Source organism: Pelodiscus sinensis, chromosome 22 (assembly GCF_049634645.1).
Source record: "Pelodiscus sinensis isolate JC-2024 chromosome 22, ASM4963464v1, whole genome shotgun sequence".
Lineage (NCBI taxonomy): Eukaryota > Metazoa > Chordata > Testudines > Trionychidae > Pelodiscus > Pelodiscus sinensis.
Genome location: NC_134732.1, coordinates 5750684 through 5770114, shown reverse-complemented (window position 1 = coordinate 5770114; position 19431 = coordinate 5750684). Strand labels below are relative to the sequence as shown.

Sequence of the window (19431 nt, the reverse complement as noted above, 5' to 3'; positions counted from 1 at the left end):
CTAAACTAGCCAATGGGAGATCTGACAAGAAGGATGCATTTTAGGACATTCCCTGCTCACGGAGACAGGCGCCTAAGTCCAGGCTACAGTCCGGTTGGTGCGCTCCCCTGCACTGTGGGAGACCCAGGGTCCAATGACTCTTTCCTTATTTATTCATATTAGAGCAACTTCAAGGGGCTGCCCATCAGGATACCCTCTAGCCTAGTGGTTAGGGCATTCTCCCGAGAGGTGGGAGACCTTGGTTCAGATGCTTTCTCTCCAACAGGCAGAGGGGGAACATGAGCTGGGGGTCATAGGCATGGGAACTAGAAATGTGGGGCATGGTGCAAGACCCCAAGATTTTATGTCTGACCCAGCTGCCAGCCCCACTCCCGTGACTCCACTCCCCAGCTCAGGGTTTAGCCACCAACCCCCATGCCTCAGCCACCAGCTCTGCTGTGTGCCCACACCCTGCACCGGACTCTGCTCCTGGTCTCAGGTCCTGGCCACTGGCCCTGCACCCAGGGCTCTGCTCTGGGGGTGCCGGCCTTGTGCCCTGCTCCTGGAGCCCTACAGCCAGGCTCTTCTCCCGTGGTCCCAGCAACCAGTCTGTGGCCAGAGCTCCACTTCTGGCTCTGGGCCCACTCCCAGGTGGGGCCCCCCTACCTCTGTCCGGGTCCCCCTTCGAGGCTCTGTTCCTGGCAAAAGCTGGGGGAGGAGGGGAGTAGACAAGGTTAAGGGGATTGTCTTTCAGCCACCCACTACTGGTAAGTGTTCCAACACTACTCCTGTGTCCCAGAGGAGTGCCCTGAGCACAGGGCTAAAAGTTATGGGGAGGTCATCAGTCTCCTTCCCTCCCCCAGCTGCTTTGTGTGAGCTCACGTAGGGGAGGAGGCAGATCTGAGCATTTCAGCCTCGCCGAGCCTAAAAGGGAGCTAGGGTAACCTTCTTTGGTTTGTGGGGGTGAGGTGGGAGATGGGTGATGCCCTCAGGAAGACAACACTGATCATGCCCAGAAGCAGCAACATAGGCACTGGGGAAACTTGTTACTTTGAAAATGTGGGCACTGAGGGGCTACGTCTAGACTGGCATGATTTTCCGCAAATGCTTTTAACGGAAAAGTTTTCCATTAAAAGCATTTTCGGAAAGTGCGGCTAGATTGGCACAGACAATTTTGCACAAAGCACTTTTTGTGGAAACATGTCCGTGCCAATCTAGACGCGCTTTTGCGCAAAAAAGCCCCGATCGCCATTTTCGCAATCGGGGCTTTTTTGCACAAAACAAATCTGAGCTGTCTACACTGGCTCTTTTGCGCAATAGCTTTGCGCAAGAGGACTTTTGCCCGAACGGGAGCAGCACAGTATTTCCGCAAGAAGCACTGATTTCTTCCATGAGATCGTCAGTGTTCTTGCGCAAATTCAAGTGGCCAGTGTAGACAGCTGGCAAGTTTTTCTGCAAAAGCAGCCAGTCTAGACGCAGCCAGGGAGTCTAGGCCCCCTACAGCTTCATTGGCAGCAAGGCCTAAACCCAGACTCCAGTGCCTAAGCAGTTTTGTGAATCTAGATCTTACAGAACTTGCCCAAGGTGGCACAGGAACCCTTCTGCCTTCCTTCCAGAACAGCACGTAGGGCTTCCCTCTGTCCAAACACCCACCCTAAACCAGAGAGTGCTTTCACATGACTCCACAGCTGTGTTTCTCTGGAACCCCGGAGGCAAATGGAGGAGGGTCTAGCAGAGAAAGCACTTGATTAGGATTGAGGTCTGGGTTTTAAATCCCAGTTCTGTCACCTTAAGCAACTCTCTGAGGTCCTGACCCTGCAAATATCCATAAAATGAACCCAGTGTGATATCACTTTACTCCCTGGCTGTGTCTAGACTGGCCAGTTTTTCCGCAAAATCAGCTGCTTTTGCGGAAAAACTTGCCAGCTGTCTACACTGGCCGTTTGAATTTCCTCAAGAACACTGACGATCTCATGTAAGATCGTAAGTGTTCTTGCGGAAATACTATGCTGCTCCCGTTTGGGCAAAAGCCCTCTTGCGCAAATCATTTGCGCAAGAGGGCCAATGTAGACAGCTAAAAAGTGTTTTGCGCAAAAAAGCCCCGATGGCTAAAATGGCGATTGGGGCTTTTTTGCACAAAAGTGCATCTAGATTGGCACGAACGCTTTTCCACAAAAAGTGCTTTTGCAGAAAAGCGTCCGGGCCAATCTAGACGGTCTTTTCCGCAAATGCTTTTAACGGAAAACTTTTCCGTTAAAAGCATTTGCGGAAAATCATGCCAGTCTAGACACAGCCCCTGGGTTTAGATGGACAGTCAGTGTGCAGCAAGCTGGGATGTGTATCTACAACACTCCAGCTCACTGTCCATCTGGGCCCTACTACTGCACATTAAAAGTGCCCTCATCGGATCTGACCTACACAAAGGGCACTCAGGAATCTTTGGTGCATAGCAGAAGGATCTGCCAGACAGTTGGCATATAAATCTGCTGCACCTTGAGAAACTGGCATTCAGCTGCCTATCTTGTATTCAGCACCCAATTGGGTAGGTATGCTCAGAGGCTGCCCGCCAAATTCCCTCCCCCGCCACACACACACTTGAGCAGATTTACACCCCAGTTTGTCGGGCCCTCACTGTTCATGTAGACTCCTCCTCCCCCTCTCCACGAAGCGCTCCTGTCCACTATTGAATGAGAATAAGACACTCATGTTTGTCCTTCAATTTCTCTGTAAAATGGAGATGCTAATGCTTCTTTCTCTCCCCCACCCACCTTCGTCTGTCTTGGATATTTAGACCATAAAGGATTCTCTCTTATTTTGCACATACAGCACCTAGCTCAACAAAGTCCGCATCTCTCAGGCTGTCTAGACAGTGTTCTAATATAAGTAACACATACATCTATGCTGGAACTTTGAGATGTTAGTGAGTGATGCTCTTGGAGCATGGCTGGAATATGATCACTGGAGGGGAGGGAAGAGAATACTTTAGAGAACTAAAGGCTCCCCCTCCCCCGATCATCTCTTGATACTCCAGGTTAGAAGGCAACTGAGTCACTGGTGTGTTAGTTAAAGAAAGAGTAGCTGCATATTTTGTGAAGCCAATTCATACAGTGATTGTGGGTGGAAGCAACTGATCAAACCAGTGGCTTGATCTCCTGTAATGAACACAAACAGCTCACTTCGGAAGGACTCGCTGCTGGCAATTTCAGAAGCTGAAAAACATGGGATTGTTCTTGTGACCCCATCTGTTGGTGGCACAGCAGCCTCTCCAGAGATCACAAACAAGTGGGTGTTGTGGATGATGGCCGGGATCCCGCCCTATCCCAATGCAGGGGATTTCCCTTGTGACTGAGTCCCAAAGCTATTTCTGCAGCATCTGGCAGTGGTGCTCTCTGGTTACGGTGGAGGCTTCAGTTCTATTTATAAAGGCTGATTGTTTGCTTGGGGGATATATTGGCATACACGGCTTCAGGAGAACTAGTGATCTGGTTAACAAAACATCCAAGGACGGGGGAACCAAAACTGGGTTTTGATTGTTATAATGCAAACGGACAAGAGCTATGACTTGCTGGCTCATAATTCAAGGACAGGTCTGATTCTTTAAAACTAGCCTTTCAAGACCCCCTGCCCCAAATGTAATTACTGTAATTAGGAAAATACTCCCTGAGTGAAAAGGAGTAGGAAAATAACAAAGAAAACTCAGGCAGCTAATGCACCCTTTGCGGATGGGACATTAGGTTAGTGAGACAAGCCTCAGCTGAGACAACCTTGCACGCTATATGACGTGTTGTAACCATAGTGGGCCCAGGATAGTAAAGAGACAAGGCAAAGGATGCCACATCTTTTATTGGACCAACTTGAGTTGGTGAGAGAGAGGCTTTCCCGCTTACAGTCTTTAGCTACAAACCCCAGGCGCATCTAGGTTTTATTAACCTATTGCGCCCCCTTGTGGTGAGGTGTGAACATTACCCTGATTCCACCAAATTCATGTTTTCCAAGGAGGCCCCTCATGTTTACGTCCACTCCTATGAGCTCAATTTTGGCTGGTGCAGAAAGCCAGGGCAAGGTCTATGCACCATTTGAAATGCCTCAAAATGGAGTTTAAATAGGATTCAAGCGAACCTTCTCTGCAAATTTCATCCATATGTCTGGGCTTTAGTGAGTATCAATAGTTTTGACTGTATCTGGTGAAGACGACACTTCTGTTTGGTAAGGCCTGTGAGGTCTAAATGGGCTGGGTCTCAGCCCGTGTCCCACAAACGAGTCTTCACATCGCAATAATCCTCTCCGTAGGCAGCGATCCTTGGCTCCCTCCACCGGCAGAGGAATGATCAGAGTGAATTCTGGCGCTGCCGCTGCTTCTCTTCAGCTCAGCACAGCTCAGGTTCAAGGAGCTTTGTCTTGCAACCCGGGTTGCACATGATTTCTGGATAAAGAGAGACCATCAGCCGCCAGGCGCTGTCAAGAAGCACCTATCTCCAGCCGGAATTTCACCCGAAACACACTGAAAGAAAGATACAGAGATCAAATCTGCCTCTTACAGCTCACAACCATTCTCAGAGCAAACCATCAGTAAACATTTCACTGCCTTGCCTGGCATCCTCTGTCCTGTATTTGACCTGGCTTTGATGCTACGTGGGTCACATTTCATAGTCCATAGTGTGCAAGGCTATAGATTCAGTCATCTTGTCTGACCCCCTTTACCACACAGAACACCAACAGGGACGCTGACAAGGATACGCACATGAATGGTGGAAAGAAAGAAACACGCTGGGCCAGATCCTTGGCTAGTGCAAATCAATATAGCTCCATTGACTTGATTTACATCTACTGGGGGCCTAGCTCATTCTTTGTCCAGATCTGAAAGCTCTTTAGCCAGGATGTTAAAACCCATGTGATCTATTAAACAGTCACTCATAGAAAAAGTGGGACCAGATCACCTTTGATTCCTCTCACATCTCTTTTAAAGAGAAAGATTCCCCCTTCCCTGACCTTTGCCCTGTGAGTGAATTGTTCTTGTGGGAGGTGGGAGGGAATCCGCTATGATTTGCTGAGTGAGGCTGGAGAAATGCACAAAGCACCATTTCAGCAGCACCTACGAAGGATTTGCAACAATTGAAACAAAACTCTAACCTGGGAATCAAAACGCTTGCAATTGCCATTCCAAGGCAGGTGAAACAATAACCAATAATGAATAAAGACGTTTCAAATCTTTGCTGTTATACACTGTGCTTACTGAATACACAGCTGAAAGGACATATCAGGCTAAGCCAAGGGGATTGCATATGATTGCCCACCCTTCCCCCTAAATATCCTTCTTTCATAGCAATGTTGCTTCCTAAATGCTCACTTATATTTAAAACAAGCAAATAACACCCATACATCAACTAGGTCAAATTGGGTGGGCTTAAAACCCAGCAATCCTAAGGATTTCAGCATGGGTTGAATAGTATGTAAATCAGCAATGGACTATTGCTATTCACTTCTTGCTAAATACCAAGGCATGTTTACACTAGGAAATTATTTTGATATAACTAAATTTGAAATAACTCCTGAAATAACTCCTGCTTTCCTTGGGGAAATAGTTTATTATTTTGAAATAACCAGCCCCTTCTTTCAAAATAACAGGCTTGGTAGTGCGGACACTCCGCTTCTTATTTTGAAGTAAGGGGAGCTATTTCAAAATAACTCTAGTATAGACCAGGGCCAAGTATGTGCTCAGAGCATTGAGGACACAGATCTGTGCCCCGAAGACCTTCCACTCTACCAAACAAATCACATTGCAGATCCAGAGGAATCAGTTAGTTTAGATAATCCTCCATCTTAATCTCCTTTCCCCTTTCTCCTTAATCTTGCATGTGAAGGCTTCACTGATGCACCTAATCACATGATTATTTGTGTTGCTGTAGCACCTAGGAGCCCCAGTCCTGAGTCTGGATTCCATTGTGCTAGGTGCTGTACAAAATTTGGTCCCTGCCCCGGGAGCTACAATCTCATCTATCTGCACACCCAGGCCCATGGCTATGAATGTTCAGTCTTGTCTTCATTCGTGTGTCTTCCCCTGTTGGCAAACAGGTTCATGGTCATGGGGCAGAGAGCCTTTCAGGTCACTCTTCAGCATCTCATGGAAGGCCTGGAATATAAGGGCACACCCCTGGGACCGGACTCTATATTCAGTGGGAGCTAATGCAGAGAGTGGTGCTCTGAGGTGACCGTGTGCACAGGGCACTCTGTAAGATCTCTTTGGGAGGGACTTGAAAGATGGGAAACTGGGGGTCTGGGAGTGACAAGTCAACCCACAACTCGAGATCAACGTGGGGCAAGGGTTCAGACATGGGAGTGGAATGCTTCAGCTGCCAGGACCCAGGTGCCTTATTTAAAGTTCATCTGTTCTATTTTTCCTATCTTGTCAGTGGTCTCACGGCTGCTTTTGATATGAGTGCATGATGTAGTGCAACAGCCTGCTTTGAGCTGTGTGCCCCTGCTCGTGGAAATGGTGCAGAGCCAAATCCTTGATTCTTCACTGGACAGAACAGAAGCTGCTGGAAGGGAGGCAGTAGTTCAGGCAGGGCAGGGACAGCAACCTAGGGAGTTATTGATCCCTTAACCCCCCGCTCCCGGTTTCGTCTTGCTCTAATACACAGGCAGAATCCCTTAGCTACATTAGTGGGAGGTTGGATTGTACACAGGTGAACTGTCTGAAGGTGAAAAAAGCGATTCACTAAAGTTCACTAAAGGGTCCACTAAGCTGGGGGAGAGGTAGATATGCTGGAGGTCAGGGATAGGGTCCAGAGGGACCTAAACAGAATAGAGGATTGGGCCAAAAGAAATCTGATGAGGTTCAACAAGGACAAGTGTAGAGTCCTGCACTTGGGACGGAAGAATCCCAAGCACTGTTACAGGCTGGGGACCAACCAGCTAAGTAGCAGTTCAGCAGAAAAGGACCTGGGGGTTACAGTGGATGAGAAGCTGGATAGGAGTCACCAGTGTGCCCTTGTAGCCAAGAAGGTGAATGGAATATTAGGGTGCATTAGGAGGAGCATTGACAGCAGGCCTAGAGAAGTGATTATTTCCCTTTATTTGGCTGTGATGAGTATTGTGTCCAGTTCTGGGGCCCCCACTATAGAAAAGATGCGGACACATTGGAGAGGGTCCAGCATAGGGCAATGCAAATGATTAGGGGGCTGGAGCACATGGCCTACGAGGAGAGTCTGAGGGATTTGGGCTTATTTAGTCTGCAGAAGAGAAAATAAGAGTGAGGGGGGATTTGACAGCAGCCTTCAACTTCCTGCAGAGGGTTCCAAAGAGAGAGGCTGTTCTCCGTAGTGATGGATTGAAGACCAAAGAACAATGGTCTCAAGTTACAGTGGGAGAGGTCTAGGTTGGATATTAGGAAAAACTATTTCCCTGGGAGGGTGGGGAAGCACTGGGATGGGTTCCCTGGGGAGGGGGTGGAATCTCCATCCCTAGAGGTTTTTAAGTCTCGGCTTGACAAAGCCCTGGCTGGGATGATTGTGTTGGGGTTGGTCCTGCTTTGGGCAGAGGGCTGGACTTGATGACTCCTGAGGTCTCTTCCAGCCCTGAGATTGATTCTATGAAAGTTTCCAGGTCCTGAGCATGGCTAAAGAGATTCTGCCCAGAGTCCCTCCCGCTATCCTCCCAGAATTCCAGGCTCCTCCTGTCCACACAGAGGTCACCGTGCTTTGGATCTAGTGGCGGCGAGGCCTTGTCTCGCACAGAAGAACCCCTCTGCTGACAAGCAGCTGGGACAGCCAAGGCCCAGGCAGTCTCTCTGCGGAGCCCCCACAAGTGTTGTTTACCTTGGCCGGGCTGCAGTCAGCAGCTGCGCTTGCCAAAGGAGAGTTGTGAGCAGAGAGCACTACCGCGGAGGGGTCTACCTTGCTGGGGCATGAGTAACTTTGCCGACCACCTTTTCCTTAATCCCAAGAGAAACGGGGCCTGCTCTCAGCACAGCTGCAAGATCCAATTCTCAGCACTTGCAAGCATCTCGGTCCCTTGGAAGGCTGAGTCCCAGATCCCTGGATGATTCATTATCTCTTCCAGTCCAGGAACTGCCCCCTCTCTCCCCGCCCATTGCTCTGTTTTCTTCCAGGTAATTGTTCCCACAGCATTTGCCTGAATCCAAAACCAGCTCCTTTCCTTACTCGGTGCCGTGGGGAATCCCTCCCCCCCCCCAGCTTTATAAATAATAAAAATCAAAGAAGCAAATGAACTATTTCTCTGCAGAGAATCTAGCGCGGCATGAAGAAATCTCTTCCAGGCCGAGCACTGGACTGGCTCTGCAGGGAACCTGTGTTATTTGTGACTCTGGAAACCAGACAAAGCACAGGAGCGCCCATGACAGAGAAGAATCCAGCCCCCGTTGCAAGATTCGACTCTGTCAGTCTTTGATTTTAGCATGAGCAAGATTGGGTCCAGCAGCAAAGACCAAACTCCCACTGTCTTGAGGGGCCCATCCATGGCCTGGGATTCCATGCTCCATTGCTGGCGCACAGCTGATTTGTAAAGAGGCCGAGCATTCAAGCCAACATCAGTGGGAACAGTAGGTGCTCAGCCCCTTTGATTATTAGACCCTTGTTACGTCACCATGATGCTTGAAAAGGACCCCTAGAGCTTTAAGCTCATCCCTTGGTAGGGAGCGGGGGTGATGCTGGTTCACACTAGTATGTACAGGTCATACAAAGCCTGGAACCAAGGGAGCGTGTTAATCACCCAGAATCCTAAAATAAGTTGGAAAGTTTTCTGGGACTTAGAACTCTGGAGTTTGTCTGAGCTAAAAATACCTATTGCTATTGTTCCTCCTGTCAGGTACTGTTTGCTGCCTGCGTGGTGCTCCAAATAAACTTTGCTAAAGGAAATTAAATTCGGGGGGCTTGTGCAGCTAAGCCGATGGAGACTACCCAGAAAAAGAGAGAATGAGAGAGTGTACTGGGGGGCAAAGCGAGGACAGCTGGTCTCAGCTATGTCACTGAGCATGCGCAATCTGTGTTAACGTATGCAGCGCATATCTGGCAAAATGACCCCACATCAATGTTCTCTGTATGCTGTGTGCTTGGGCCATCACCAAGGAGAGATTCAGATGCCACCCAGCTGATTAACAGAGTGCCCACAGCCAGCAGCATGTGCTTCTACTGGTGGTGCACATTCACACATGCCTTGGTGCACATAAAATTTATTGCATGCATAGATGGGAAAAGTTAGAGGAAACACTGCCCCACATTCTTTCCCTAAGTGTCACCTCTGGATGGAGTGTTCTGCAGAGTGCCTTTCACTGGTCTGGAAAGAGAGGAGAGGGTCAGGTGGATTGGGATGGTCCAGCTGTAAGTGGTACACAGAAGTCCTCCCACTGAATTAAATCATTCTGTGAATGATCTTCCCTCAGTGCTATTCCTAGTCAAAAGCACTAGACCAACTCCCCAAATCGGGTCCCACTCTCATCTATGCATTTAGATTTAACACAAACAAAAAGAAGAACTTCTTCACACAATGGTCAGTTCACTTGTGGAACTCATTGCCAGGGGATGTCATGAAGGCCAAAAGAGATTTACATAAATTCATGGAGGAGAGGTCCATTGCTGGTTACTAGCCAGGATGGTCAAGGATGCTGCTGTGTTCCTACACCTGCGATTGCCAGATGCTGGGACACTGCAGCAGGGAATGGATCATTTCCTATGAAACATTTGGCTCTGGCTGCTGTTGGCAGGCTCCACACAAGGCTAGATGGATTCATTCTAACTGTTCTTATGTGACTTGGACTTTTCAGCTTAGAAAAGAGGAGACTAAGGGGGTGATATGATAGAGGTCTATAAAATTATGACTGGTGTGGAAAAAGTGAATATTCCCACAATATAAGACCTAGGGATCACCAAAATAAATTAATAGGCAGCAGGTTTAAAACAAACAAAAGGAAATTTTTCTTCACTCAGCACACAGTCAACCTGTGGAACTCCTTGCCAGAGGATGTGGTGAAGGCTAGGACTTTAATAGGGTTCAAAAAAGAGCTAGTTAGATTCATGGAGGTTAGGTCCATCAATATCTATTATCCAGGATGGGTAGGAATGGTGTCCCTAGACTCTGTTTCTCTAGAGGTGGGTGACAGGGTGATCATGTGACGATTACCTGTTGTGTTCCTTCCCTCCGGGGCATCTGGTATTGGCCACTGTCGGCAGACAGGATACTGGACTGGATGGACCATTGTTCTGATCCAGTATGGCTGTTCTTATGTTCTTATATTCATCTCTCGTTGAGAGCTGTGTGCTTGTAACTGAACTTGCCACTCAGTTTGCACCAAGTCCTTGCTCAAGCAAACTCCCGTTGAAGCTCGTGTGACTTTTCCCCAAGTATGGATTGAAGAAGTCTCGCAGGGTTTGACCAGCATGACAGTTTCTGCTGGCCTGAGCTCCACCAGAAGATGTGATTCTCCCTCCAGCTTCCACCAGTGGGGCTCTGCTGACTTCAGTGCAGCGACTGCTGACTTACACTGAGGAACATGAGGAGATCCGGGCCCTCAGATTTCAAGTCCTGGGCTTGCGCATCACTCTACAGTCAACCGTGTCATGCCCGGGGCAAGCTGGCTCTTGAGTGGTGCCATATTTTGGACGAGCTTTTAAACAGAGCTGCCTCCAGTCGCTGACTAGATGATTCCTGGGCACGTTGTGAGAAGATGAGGTGAAATCCCCCGTCCAGGCTGACATTGTCTCTCTCAGTAATATACACCCTGTAATAAGCAAAGCTGCGTATGAGCCATTGTTTCTGCTGTCCTGGCCGGCTCGGCCGCTTTCCTGCCAATGTGTTCCTCATTAGCACTCTGGGAAGCGAAGAGCGTGCAAGGCGCCATACGCAAACCAGTTTTTTATTCTCTCCTAAAACACCCGAGAAACACTTGAAAAACAAGAGCTGTGGGACGAGAGCGGCAAGCGATGAGCTGCCGAAGGGAAACTGGAGCTAGCCCCTGACAAATTTGTACCATTCCATTATAATCCGTAACAACCAGAGACTGACGCTGAATAAACCTAGTCATTTTCAGAAGGGAGATGACGGGTAATGGAAAATCCGGGGCACGGGGAGTCTGGACGACAAAATTTGGTAATAAATAAAAGCCTTCAGTTTGGTTTCCATGATGAATGGAACTTCCCATACATGAGCTGCAGTCAGTATTTCCAAGACCTCAAACGCCTATTGAGATTTCCATTTTTTATCTGAGGTAAATGGATATTTTAGAACTTTTCTGAGTTTCCAGAACTTCCTGTGACCCAGGTGATTATCCTGGGGCAGAACTAGCTGAGGGTGGAAATAGAAGGATCTCTGCTCTAATCCTCTGTGGGCTTGAGTTAGGGAAGGAAGGGCTTGGCATAGGTGGATTCACAACACCTTTAAGTTCTCTGCATACAGGGGATGTGCAAGGGCCTGCCCAGACCACATTGTATAAGTTAGTGCAGTCTCAAGGCTGTTCTAGCTTACGCCTTCCTTTCAACAGCTGCCTATGGTCCCTAGGAAATAGAGAATAAGCCTATCTGCTGCCAAGTACATAGACAGCCCTCAGTATCATAGCATCTGAGCATCTCCTGTGAGGCAGAGCAGTGCTATGATTCCCATTTTACAGATGGCAAACTGAGGCACAAAGAGACTAAGGAACTTGGCCAAAGATGCACAGTATTCCCATGTCATTTCCGGGATCTGAGCCCAGGGTGCTCAAGTCCTAGGCAGGTGAGCCAACAGCTTCCGCAGGCCCCTGGGCAAGGTGGGGAGGCAGGTCCATGCTTCTGGAAGGGGAGGGGCCTTGGCGGAAGGGGCAGGGCCGGGGGCAGCCAGCCCTCAGAGCTGCACAGAGCATGCTGTATGGCACTTTGGCGGCCATTTAAAGGGGCCCTGGGCAGACAGGAGCCCCAGCCCCCTTTGAATCACCAGGCCCCAGGGTGACTGCCCCCTTTGCCTCCCCCTACATTGGTGGGCCTGGTCCCTGGCTAAGGATCTAACCATTGGATCACCCTTCCTCTGTCCTTTACACCTACACAGCCAGCTTGGAGCAGGGCCAGCATAGCACCTTTACACCAGATGGATAGTGGCTTAGGAGGCTCCCTATGCAAAGGATTTTCCTTAGGGGACCATCCCCAGCCATGATACCCTCTCCCCTTTACACTGCCAGCTTGGCACGAAAGAGCTGTAGCATAATGGAGAATCAAGTCCATTGTATCTTTAACCCTATAGCGCCAATGAAGAAAGGAGCAGCAGAACTGGAGCAACAGGGCTGGGTGTGAACTTCCAGCTAACCTTGTTTCCTCCAGGAGGGAACCTATCACAATATCTTGTACTTAGCATTGTATTTTCATCCCCTTTGGATCCCACAGACTTTACTACGCTTCACCCTTGATTTCTCAAACACAGAGCAGTCCCTCTGCCTGCTGCTGAAATGGGTAAACTTGGCAGCTGCCTAACAATAATGCGACACTACATGATCCATAACTAGTTAAGTCTACTGCACAGGAAGAGTGGGGGATTTACACAGGATGAATAATTATCCAAGTTCGAAACTGACCCGGGCCTGAGGCCCTTTTCATACAAAGGGCAAAAGCGAATCGGGCTCTCAGATATTAATGCCCACAAAGTATTTAATTATCATGATTAAATAATCATAGTAATTAAGAGTAGTGATCCCTTTGGTCAGTCTCGGCCACACGGCGACCCTGCAACCAGGTAGGGCGTAAGTTCAGTACTGATTAAGAGCCAAGAGTGACAGATATTAAATCAACACCTCTCTGTGTGGTTTGCGGCATGTTCCACAGAGGATTCCCACCCAAGACCTGACCAGACCCAACACTGCTTAGATTGTGAAAGCTAACATCAGAGCCTAAGCTAGATTTTGTACAAGGAGTGTGGGTAGCAGTCTGATTGTGGGGACACTCAGGGTATGTCTAGACTGCAGGGTTTTTCTGGGATACCGCGTCAATGGAACATGTCTGCTTTTTCTGAACAGTTTCCGAAAATGCAGGCTCATTCTTTCGGAATCCCTGTATTCCTCATTTTATGAGGAATAAGGTGTCTTCTGAAAGAGGAGGTTTTTCCCACATTTCACCCCATGTAAACAGGCCAAATGTCGGAAAAGCCTCTTCTGAAAAAACAAGCAGAAAAAGGTATGCAAATTGAAGTTCTCAATTTGCATATCTTTTCCAGAAAAAAACCACAGTGTAGACATAGCCTCAGAGATACACCAGTCCCATCACGGTCCAGTAGGGATCACCATGTGCCCTTGTATCCACTGTGTTGGAGACGTTCTAACTCCAACACTGTGGATACAAGAAAGGCACAGAGTGGCAAGATCTACCAGACTCCACTCCACATCTAAACCTTGAAGTGTAGATGTTCCTGCTCCGGCTGGAGCTCTGGCTCTGAGACCCAGCCCCCTCTCTGAGTTTCAGAGCTTGCATGGGAACAGCCACGCTGCTATTTTTAGCCCTGCAGTGCAAGTCCCATGAGCCTGAGTCTGTGGACCCAAGCGCAAAAGCTTGCTGCTGCCTGCTGCAGGGATTTCTTTTCCCCCTTGTTTGCCCTGTGGATGTAGCCACTGCTTCCAATGGTTCCAGTCCCCGGAAAAACACATTTCTACTGTTGATTTTGAATCCCTGCAGCCAGAGGGGGAGAAAGGTAGCTCCTCAGCTCTGGCACAGCAGTCAACTTTGATCTCTTGGGAGGTCTATTTCCTTCCTTTGGCCTTTCTGAAAATGTATATTTTAGGAACTTTTTAAATTTTCTCCCTCATGCTTTTCCCCTCATTCAAAAAAGCTTTATTGTATCAAGTCCCACTTCAGTAAAGAAGGGAAAATATCTACTTCATCACTGCGAAAGGTTTCCTGAAATGGCTGATCGTTTGTAATGACAGTGGAGCTCTTGTTGGTATCTCACAGGGACCATGGGGGAGCGGAGGGCAGGGAAATCTCTGTATTAATGACATGCCATTAAAGGGAGAAGGACTATCTGGGACGTTAAGAAAGGAGGCTGGCCCGGTACCACAGGACTACAGGGCACTGCCAAAGAGAAAGGCGCAGCAATGGGGATAAAGAGTAACAGGATTTCGCAGTGAGGGAAGTGGGTCTAGTGCTCTGAGGGAAGTACAGAGAACTCCAGTTTCTTAGGTTCTCTCCCCTGCTTTATCACGCGTGGCCAACTCAGAGAACCTTTCTGTGCCTCGGTTTCCCCTCTGTCACACAGGGATGGCTCCGTTTGATAGTGGGAGTTGAGACACTTAAGCTGAGATGTTTAAAGGAGACCATTGAGAGTTAATTTCCCACCTCTCGGTGAGTTTCAGCATCTCATTCCTTTTGGCTCTGTTGAATTTCCAGCCTTAATTTTTGGAGCAAAATCCTTTCAGATCCTCAGATGGTTCAGGCACAGGGTAATTTGTAGTTGCTGTGCACTGTAATTTCTGGGTGCTGTGACTGCACACCAGGGGGAGAAGGGAAGGGACACTTTTGGGAAGGTGTTCCTTTTGTCCTTTCAAGTCTTCCTGTCGCAATGCTGCAGTTCATAAACTCAACATCTATTGATTGCTCTCCTATTAAAAAGGAGAGGCAGGGATTTTAAAAGCATCTTCAGTTATCACTTCTGTACAAATCAGATTCTAAACCCATTGCAATTTCCCTAATCTTGGTGAGCAGCTGATTATTGGAGGACCAGGAGTGTAGGTACAGGTTGACAGGCATCAAACAACATTTTTACTCCACTATTCTTCACTCAGGATGGAATTCACCCATGTGCAGAGAGCCAATCAGGCCTGTGCTTAACTCAAATTCCATTTAAACTCCAGGGCATAAGAGGGGGCTGACATGTGCATAGATCATTCTCTAGCTCTGCAGTGGGATGAGCTTCACCCTAAGGGTATGTCTACCCTACAGGACAAAGTCGGATTAAACTACGCAACTTCAGCTACGGTAATTTCCTAGTTGAAGTCCTAGTAGCTTAACTTGGCTTTGGCTCTGTCTACAATTCAGGAAGTCAAAAGAAGAACACCCTTCCCTTACTCCTCATGAAAGCAGGGTTACCGGCATTGACAGGAGCACTCCTCTCAAGAATTAGCCGTCTTACCTCGATCACTAATTGATAGTGGCAGTTTTGATCTTCTCTGTAGTGTAGACGTACCCTCACTGACTTCTTGCACTCTCCAACATGGTATGGCACACTATATCCTGCCCATCCTACATGCAGATTACAAACACCACTCCACGGAGCTCCTGTTCATAGATCCTTACAAGAGCTCTGCCACTTGATACCTGACTTGACACCTGACAAAAGGCAGTTCTTCTTCACTCAGCGCACAGGCAACCTGTGGAACTCCTTGCCAGAGGATGTGGTGAAGGCTAGGACTTTAAGAGGGTTCAAAAAAGAGCTAGATAGATTCGTGGAGGATAAGTCCATCAATGGCTATTAGTCAGGATGGGTAGGAATGGTGTCCCTAGTCTCTGTTTGTCTGGAAATAGGTGAAAGGGGAGAGATCATGTGAGGATTAACTGTTGTGTTACCTCCCTTTTGGGCACATGGCATTGGAGACTGTCAGCAAACAGGCTACTGTGCTAGATGGACAATTGATTTGACCCACAATGGCTGTTCTTATGTTCTTTTGTTCTTATGACTTTTACACACTGGGGCTACATCTACACTGCATCCCTCTTGCGCAAAAGCCTATGCAAATGAAGCGTGGATTAGCATATTGTTGCACTTCATTTGCATAATTAGGGGACGTTTTTGTACAAGAGGCTTTTGCGCAAAAAGGAGCCATCTGCACAGCTCTGTTTTGTGCAAAAACACCCTCTTGCACAAGAGCCATTCTTCCTCATTTTTTCAGGAAGATTGGCTCTTGCACAAGAGGGTGTTTTTGTGCAAAATGAAGCTGTGTAGAGGGCTCTTTTTTGCTCCAAGCAGCAGTCAGTAATGGTGTCTAGAAAGTTTCTCTTTATATCCTGTCCTGAGCTGACATGTGACCAGTCAATATGGGGATAATTGAAATCCCCCATTATTACTGAGGTTTCTACTGTTAATCTCCCTGAAATTTTCAGAACCAACATCACCTTCCTAGGGAGGTGGCCCAGAGTCAGTGGAGCCAACAGCCTGGCCAGGACCCTGGACTAAGCGGAGGCCCCTGCTCTGTACCCCAAGAAAGGGTGGAGCTTAGGGCAAAAGGGGCAGGAGGGGGGCTAGGAAGCCCTCAGTGCCACCCAGAAAATGCCCTGCCTCTGCCAGGCAGACCTCAGTGCTGCCTGGAGCATCGTACTGCGCTCTGGCACTGATTTAAAGTGCTCAGGGCTCCAGCTGCCACTGCTGCTGTAGAAGCGGTAGCGGTGGTAGCCAGGAATTCTGGGTTCTTTTATATCGCTGGGCCCCAGGCTGGTTGTCCCCTTTGCCTGCCCCATTGGTGGGCCAGTCCAGTATATTCCTGCTGCTTCACTCTTGTTGTTCGAGCATGGAATTTCCATCGATGGAGATTCCACGGGTCAGTTTGATTCATTTAAGATTTTGACTAGATTGGGCTCTATGCTTAGACAGTGCAGCTCCCCCACCAGCCTGACCTACTCTCGGGGCATCCCTGGGCCTAGGACAACCTCCCTTCTGACCCAAGCCCTGCCCTGCCTCACCTCTGCTTCACACACTCACCAACGGTGGCAGGAAGCAGAGCACCTCAGCCTTAGCCCGCTCCACTCCACCAGCTCCCAGCCATGTCTCTCATCTTCCCACCGCCGGTGAGCATGGAGGCAGGTCTATGCCTTCCCCCAAGTGCCCAGCCCCGAGCCACGTGGCAGGGAGCTGGCAGAGCAGAACGAGCTGAGACCGGGTCGCTCCATGTCCTGCTGCTCCAGTGAGTGTGGGGGCAGCCCAACCCCTGCTGCCCACACCAGGTCCTCCGGGGCGCCTTGGGCCCCATGGGGCCCTCCGAAGTGCGGGGCCCAGGGTAGTTTCCCCGAAACATCCAATGTAAGGTACAATTCTGCCTACTCTGTCTCACTTCTATTTATCTTGTATCTCGGTCTTTCTGTGTCCCATTGATTATCCTCATTCCATCAAGTTTTTGTGATGCCTATTATATCAATGTCCTCATTTAATTCCACACGCTCTACTTTGCCGCTTTTAATACGACCAAACTGCAGTTGCTGGATTCGCTCGGCCTGATTCTGGTCTCCCTTACACAGGCTAAGGCTGCATTAACCACACCGAGGTGTTAACTCAGATTTATACCTCAGGTAACAAAGATTCTGGCCCAGTTTTTCCTTTTTTTTTGCAAATGTAAATGATAATTAATTACAACCTTAATGTGACTGGCGTTAGCAGGAATCAACCAGCCCAGCAAGCCAGAAGATACCTTTTGGTCTTTGCAGCAGAGAAGTCTGGTTTTCTGCCACATGATTCTCAGCCCTGTAAACTCAATTTAAATTACAATTAACAAAGGGAGCTGGATGGACCGCTCAAAGGAAGATGGAATTCAGCGTCGACAAATGGAAGACAGAGCACTTTAGAAGAGCTAGCCTGAATTACTCAGGAAAAAGACCCATCGAGTTCTGAAGAGACACGTGCAGTGGCACCCAAAATGGGTGGGGGTGTTAAGATGTATAAAGAACTAGACAGGAAATACTGGCAATATTATAATGTCACCCTAACTCACCAGGAATGACAGCACTCAATCTGGGTGTTCCAGGTTCTGGAGCTGTGTCGTGCCCTGCTTTGGTTGTGGTCTGTCTGAAAGCCTCATCTCTCTTCCTCCTCGGATCTGAAAAAGGTTTCACTTATTGCTCAGTAAGTGTCCCCCTGGGATGGCAACTTTCATCAGATCATGGGGCAACCCATTGTGATCTCAGTGCTGTTTGTGAGCGTTGGTTCCCATTGCAGAGATGCACAGCAGTGGCACGGTCTGGGTTTAGCGTGCAGGTGCTGGGTGTTGTTGGCAGCCAAGGATACACAAGAGGTCCAACTAGATCCACAGTTCTCAAATTGTAGGTTGCAACCCTGTTTTATTGGGGTCACCAGGACTGGATCCCAGGGCCCTAGTTTAAACTTAAGCCCCGCTGCATGGGGCTCAGGCTTCCGCTTATAAGCCTCTAGTCCTGGGGATGAAACATTTGGATTTTCCCCCTCCCTACCCAGAGTGGAAAAGCTCAGGCTTCTGTCCCCCCTCATGGAGTAACTTGTGTTGTCAGACGGGGGTCGCAGTGCGGTGAAGTTTGAGCGCCCCTGAACTAGATGATCTGGTCGCCCCTCTTGGCCTTAAACTCTATGATCGAAATCAAACTGTTTCTTTTTCTTTTGTTTTGCTTGATCTGTCTCTTTATACATCTGCAAGTCCCCAGTGACACCGACATCGATTTCTAACAGCACAGACATTCTTGTTTCCAATTGAGCAAAATGTCAGCAGGTGACAATCCATGCTTCATAGGTGCCGTTCTGAATTTAACAGTGTTAAATATGGATCAGAGTCTGCCACTGGGATGTTCAGCAGGAGGGGCTTTATTTTTTGGACACAGTTTTCCACCATTCCATTAGATTGGGGATAAAAGGGATTAGCAGTTTCCTGTCTAAACCTGTGCTTTGCTGCAAACTGCTTAAATGAATACCCACTGAACTGTGATCTACAGTCAGACATTACTATGTCCGGCATACCATACCTTGCAAAAATAGATTTGATGTACACAATAACCTTTTTAGCAGTAATATCTTGCAATAAAGCTTTCTCAGCGAAGTCAGAAAAGTAGTCCAGGGCATTTTTCCAGGAAGCATACACATACCTATTTTGCTCCAAGAGGCCAATTTTTCCTGTGTCATCAACACAGGCTCTTTCACTTGATTTGGTTTCTATTTTTAGCAGATGCTACAAGTCTTGACAGCTTTCTCAATGACACTCTTCAGATGAAGCCGATATAAAACATCTCTGATTCTTCTCTTAATTTTTGAATCCCTAAATAAATGACCTTCATGTATTATTTTCAACTTCTTTTTATTAAACAAGTTAGGAATCACCATCCTGGTACGTTAAAACAAAATCCCATCTAGGACTGATAACTCCCCCTTAAATTCATGATAAGGACTGGGTATATGCTTATACTTAGGGTGACCAGAGAGCAAGTGTGAAAAATTGTAGAGCCCCGCAAATCCATGGGTATCCGCATCCACGGATGTGAATGTCTGCAGCTCATTTTTGCTGATATGGATGTGGACGTGGATACAAATATTTTACCTAGTACACTGCAAATTTGCTGATATCCTCTTTATATCTGCAACTGCAGATGTCAAGGCAGATTTCTGTAGCTCATTTTCGTGGATACAGCTGCGCAGATATAAATTCTGTATGTATACGGGGCTCTAAATATCAGGATAGGGTTGGGAGGGTATTAGGCACCTATATAAATAGCACCATCGGGACATCTGGTCACCCTATCTACGCTGTGTTAATAGACATAA

At 48.1% G+C, this 19431-nt stretch overlaps 1 long non-coding RNA gene across 1 annotated transcript; it reads right to left on the bottom strand.

Moving 5' to 3' along the window:
• Positions 1–3804: 3804 nt before the first annotated feature.
• LOC142819373 (uncharacterized) lies at positions 3805–17769 on the bottom strand. The gene is made up of 2 exons (XR_012897254.1): positions 17642–17769; positions 3805–4480 (listed from the first exon to the last, which is right to left on the bottom strand). It is a non-coding gene; the product is annotated as an uncharacterized LOC142819373 (long non-coding RNA).
• Positions 17770–19431: the final 1662 nt, after the last annotated feature.